Source organism: Meleagris gallopavo, chromosome 6 (genome assembly GCF_000146605.3).
Source record: "Meleagris gallopavo isolate NT-WF06-2002-E0010 breed Aviagen turkey brand Nicholas breeding stock chromosome 6, Turkey_5.1, whole genome shotgun sequence".
In the NCBI taxonomy this organism is placed as follows: Eukaryota; Metazoa; Chordata; class Aves; order Galliformes; family Phasianidae; genus Meleagris; species Meleagris gallopavo.
Window position 1 is genome coordinate 26309283 of NC_015016.2, and position 6063 is coordinate 26315345.

The following is a 6063-nucleotide window of genomic DNA, read 5'->3' on the forward strand; positions in this document are numbered from 1 at the left end:
TTGTTGTTGTTTTGTTTCTGTTTTTTATGAAAAAATTCATCTTTGCTTTTCTCAGTCTTCACTTATCCTCACACTTCTTAACATGAAAAAATATAAACATCTTTACTGCCTTACTTATTCTTCCATACTTCATAGGCTTCTGGTCTCATATTAAAGTTCCACTAATCCTAGAATCCTTTCTTATGAGCTCCTCTCATCCTGCCCTACCTGTCTGGACTGTCACAGAAGACAACTTTTAACCTTACATACACATTAGCCTCTCCCTAATGAAATTCTTTACTTCCTCAGGCATTCAGTTTAGTAATATCTTTTCCCTTTAGAAATGAAGAATCTTCACTACAAATCTACTTCAGGTTCTTCTTTCTTTCAATCAAATGACATGAATTTTTGAGGCAAGTTATCTTTTAATTACCAACTGTTCTAAGACATCATTACTTAACAAGTGTAAGAGAACATTAAGAACAAAGAAAAGAGAATCAACATTCGTTATTTAGAACAACTTAACCTTGATTTTTTGCAGCTTTTCCTTCTGCAGCCTCTACTCAAGAACTTAAACCCTTTAGTATTTGGATTTTGGGGGCAAAAAGTATTTCAAGAGGATAAATTACATTTTGGGATGCATTAAGCACAGTATAGCCAGTCAGTCAAAAGAGGTGATTCTCCTGCTATATTCAGTGTTTGTGTGGCCTCATCTTCAATACTATGTGCAGTTCTCAACGCCACAATATAAGAGCAATGTTAAAATATTTGAAAGTGTCCAGAGGAGGCCAGAAAAGCTTGTGAAAGGGCTGAAGTCATGTCCTATGAGGAGAAGCTGAGGACACTTGCTGTTGCAAGGCAACTGCATTTCATTCTACAGCTTCCTGAGGAGGCGGCTCTAAGCTGTCAGGCAGTTGGACTTGATATCTGTAGGTCCCTTCCAGCTGAACTACTCTATTCTGTTCTCTTCAGTTCAGTGGTCTGTGTAGATTAAAACATTAACCAAGGAATGAAGATTCAAAAATCTATGCAAACTTTGTTTTTAATTTCAAACATGTGCTGTACACTTTCCAGAATGGTATACTAATATATTCAAACAGAGTCAATCTGTCAAAAAGTTCTTATTTCATGAAACCATTTATCATGTAGTAGACTATCCCATAAGCTTTTCCCACAACATTAATCCTTATCTCATTTTCACACTTTTCAACTTTTCCAAGGGTTGTTAGAACATGACTGATGTTCACTTGAGCACTTCCATTTTTAAATGCTTTGACAACTTCTGATGCAGCTGTAATGTATTCATTCAGGTGACAATTTGTCCCAACACAAAGGACAACTAGTATCCTAAAACATAAGGAATGCAATCTGTATTCCATACAAACTGCTGCAAAGCTAGCGGTTCAGACAGAAATAAGGAGCACCTGCCTCTTATTCACTTACAACACTTACAAGTTTGTTTCCCTGCATTCTTAGTCCTTTCTATATATTCTCCTAATCTTTACTGTTCCTATAACCCCTATACTTCCTTTAGCTCTACTCAAAGAACAATCCTCTCATTTTTTCTTTACTGTATTGCCACTCATTCTACTTCTTTTTTCATTTTTTTGCCTCTTCTATATTCTCTAGGACAGTATGCATATTCCTCTACTTGCCAGTTCCCTACTATCCCTTGCGATCAAACACTTGTACAACTTATGGAAATCAAGAAACAGGCTCCAAAGGTCAGTAAGCTGTAAGTTGTAAGTAAGGATGCTTATTGCTCTTCCCTCAACATACACTGGAGCCACTTCTAGAAAACTGTAGTTTCCATAAAAGGCTAAATAATTAGTTCTCATTTTAAAAATAATACTTTTCATTTAGGAATATCAAATCAATGATGACTGACAAGGAACACAGCATTCCACCTATATGGTTAAGAGCTGAGCCCTTGGGCTCATTCATTTCTCATCTTTTCTCAGATGGTTGACCCACAATTTCCATTGCTCTGCCTCCCTGTCAGAGAAATATATTTGCTGATACAAGATACAGATCTTTGCCAGGTCCTACGAACACAATCCTACTGTATTTCTACTGGTACAGAGGGACTAAAAACCGATCACTAGAGATATGCTTGATTCTGTACAAGATTACCTGAAATATTTTATGACTGCATGAGAAAAGATTTTACATTTATCTCAGATATGAAATAGTAGCTGCTAAATTCTATGCAGTGCAACTACAGCTCATTACCTAGTTTTCATTAGTTATTCCATGATAATTCAAAGAATAAAACAACATATTTGTATGAAAATTTTTTCTCAGTTACTCAACAGTATTTTCAAAGACAGAGTTGGAAGTTAAATAGTGACATTTTTAAAAGAGTACAATATTTGTGGTATGAAACAGTCAAATAGCAGAGACCTAGGTGAGATAAACCATATAAATATTTTTATGTCACTAATTCCATAATTCTTATAAACTTCCATGATCAGGCATACGTACTCCTTCAGTTACAGAATTATGCTGTTGATCCCTGAACATCTTAACTTTTAAGATCAACTGTTTCAGTTGAGTCAAGTGCTTTGGATCAAATTTATCCCAAAATGTAGGAGGCTTTCTCACATATCTTTCTTTTAAAAACTTTGCAGCTTGTAGCATATATACACGTAAAACAATACAGGCTCTCAAAATTAATTGAAAGCTCTTACACAAGATTTGCATTACGAACTCATCATGTCTACTATTCTGCTGTTCAGTTAGTCCCTTTCAAAAGAGTTTACCCTACCATTCCCAAAAAGAGCTGCTAAAGAGAAGTTGAAAACAGAAATATAATGAAAGCCTTACATCTGTCTTACAATAGAAATTAAGATTCACACATATACAGAAAAGAGTAGCTGATCCCTATGTATAAGTTACAAATATACAATACATAATATACAGTACACAAATAACTTTATGTGCTAGCCAATCTCATAATTTCACCTCATCATCAAAGAATCAGTAAATACAGTTTCTTTTTTATTCTGCTATCTGATGTAATACAAATATTCTATATTCAAACTTATGTTAGATCCAACATTTTCCAGCTGGTTAAGAGTTCAAGATGCACTGCCAATACTTGCTGATTTACTAAGTCATGTTACTCATTCTCTTTCTGTCTGTCTTCCACATTTTCCCTACTGTTACAGTAGGTGTTACAGCATGAAAGATTATCATGGTGAAAACAGGAAAAGAAACAAGCAAGGAAGGAATGCTCACCTGTATCTGAAGAACTAGATTTACAGGAAAGGCTCCATGAGGAAGGGATCTCCAGAAAGAGAACATTCTCCCCAGTAGTCAGATCTTAAATGGGGTCTAGGAAGGTCGGAGCCAGGCTCTGGCCACACAGGTGAATCGCCTTCACCTGTACTCCCACAGCTAACTCAGTCCTTGCCTCAGGTGATCAATCAGTGGTTCAGGCCGTGACTCAACAGTTCCCATACACCTACTTCTTTTCTAATTTTTTTAATCAATATTGTACAAAAGCAGCAGTCTTTTCTATATTTGTATATTTGTTCTGGAAAAAGATAGTGTTGATGGTCCTGATAATGACTACAGTATATCTTGAAATACATTACAATTTCAGTAAAATTAAGATACTTTTCTTTCACCTTCACATCTTCAATGTTCTGTACAAACAAGAAACATACTGAAGGTTTATTTGATTTATTTTGAATGGCTGCCATCTTCACTTCAACATTTTTTACTTCAACATGCAACGTTTTTCATCTTTGCATTCCTTCATTCTTCACTTTTTCCAACATTTAAGCAATTGAGTTTTCCTTGAGTTAATATGCTGGGAGAAAAAGCTGCAACTAAAATTAACAATGTAGAAAAAGTTAGAAACTCCAACTATAGGTTCCACAGTAAAACTCAATATTTCCAAAGAATGTTACATCACTGCTATTTTTAGTGCAGCTGTAAAAAACAGATTCCAGACCTCACTTCACAAAATACTGCATGAGTGTAAAAGTAAAATAAAGCTGTTACTTCAGAAATCTTATTAACTCAGGCCAATCTACTACAGACGTCAGTGGAAATAGTCCTAATAATTTTATTTACCTCCATGTTGATTTGCCCTTAATCTATAATTTGCATTACAACAGCTGCAACTCAACATACTTATCCAGAAAATACAAAAAGCTTTTTGGTAACTGCTAAGACAAAACATAGGATGTTTTCCCTATTTTACATTAGGCAACTAATTTATGGATGTGCCTTGTCGATGCTACATCTATAAGTCAAAGCAGAATAGCAAGGATTTTGGAGAATTGGAGATGTCCATCAGCTGTGGTGACAAAACCTCTGTTTCTCTCGCAGGTCTGTAGTAATACACATGAAGAAAAAAAGGTGGCACTTGCACTTACAAGAGGAATAGAAGAGGATATGATATGTGGACTGCTATGTAGCTGGGGTACTGAGCCTATCTCCTCATGGCATGCACAGTGAGCTGATTCATGATAGAACTGGCTTCTACAGTAGCCAAGCAGATCCAGCTCTCAGTGCTAACTCAGGGAGGAGACATCATCTACTACTGGCATGAGAAATAACAAATGCACCGTGGGCTCTTTAGAGGAGCTACTGGAGAAGACATTTCGCTATAAACCAACAGAACTTGTGCCTGAAGGATGTCGACCTACTTACAAGAAAAAGATTTCATTACCTTGTAGAAAAGCCCAAAGAACAGAATAAAAATTTTATGACACATCCAATGATAATGACTACAGTTATGCTATTTCTGAAAAATATTTTTTTTCAACATTTATAAATATTTCCTGTTGTGTTACATACCAACATTTCATATTATATTAAAGCTAATAGAAACTTAATTGCTTCAACTCTGCTAAATTCTACAGGGATATTCCATATGGAGAACTACTATTATATTGATCTGTGATAAACTGTATGATTATTGTAGTCATTTGGCCATGCCTACATATATAATCCATAAAAACACACATGGTGCTCAGTGTTTTTCTCTATCCAAATTTGAAAGTTAACCAGTGAGTCATTTCTTCTCTGTGAATGTTTTACTTTGATAAATGAAAGAAAACTAACCTTCTGAGCAAAGACACAGACGACAAAATTCTAGGAACAATTTTCTATCCAGTGACTCAAATGATTGAAATCAACAGCTTTCACATTTTTGTAAGTATAAGGAAGAAGCTGACTATCTTAAGAAATAATCAGAAATTGAGAACTCTATCTTAATCTGTCCCTAAAGATGAGCTAATTTAATTCTGGCATGGTGCTGATTTCTTTGGTATTGCACAACCTTACAACTTATATAAACCTTTTTCAGTTAAAGTGTTTTGGAGTTGTTTTTATACAGCATTAATTGATGCTTATTGGAGGCTAAGGGGCTGATGTTTTTAAGTTGTGGTATCAGATGTGTCTTGCTTGTGGGTCTTTGCAACATGACAGCAAGTACAAAGACTATTAAAATCTCTTTGTGAAAACACAAAGAAATCAATCCTCTTCCACAAGGAGGTGCCCTCCAGCACAATCAATACAAACTGGTACAACAATACCTTATGGCGTTGGTCAGCTTCTTTAAACCTTTTTGCTCAGTAAAACTCACAAAGTGCTGTTGCTTTTCATCTCTGCTGCATTGTGCCAAATGAAGATGTATTTCTAAATGAGTTGCAGGGGCAAATGCTACCATCAGTTACCCTCACCTGCAAATAACTTTAAATTCAGCAACATTTTAGAGGCTTGTACACTGAAGTCAACTTGGATTTAGTCCAGTATAGTTAGAGAAGTTGGATTTGTTTACTGCTTTGAGATTTTTCTTTCCTCCGTTTTATTTGTATTACAGATTGTTGATGGAAAGTTTGATTCTTATATGTTAGAGAAACCAGAACCAAATGAATCTGAATAATGACAGTCAACAGCTTTTCATCTGACCTATATTGTTAATCAATGTTAATAGCTCTAATTACAAACCATTAGAAACAAATTTCTTGAAGAACTGTGTGATTTGATCATGTGCATGTCTACCAACAAATATAATTTTGTTTTGTCTTTTTAGGATGGTTCCATGCATGTAACCAAACCTTTAAC

At 35.2% G+C, this 6063-nt stretch overlaps 1 long non-coding RNA gene across 1 annotated transcript in view; it reads right to left on the reverse strand.

Annotated features, from left to right (window-relative positions):
- The window catches only part of LOC109368211, an 11032-nt gene extending 7657 nt beyond the window's left edge, over positions 1-3375 (reverse strand). The window contains exon 1 of the long non-coding RNA XR_002116000.1: positions 3220-3375. This is a non-coding gene — a long non-coding RNA (uncharacterized LOC109368211). The remainder of the gene's footprint in view (positions 1-3219) is intronic.
- Positions 3376-6063: the final 2688 nt, after the last annotated feature.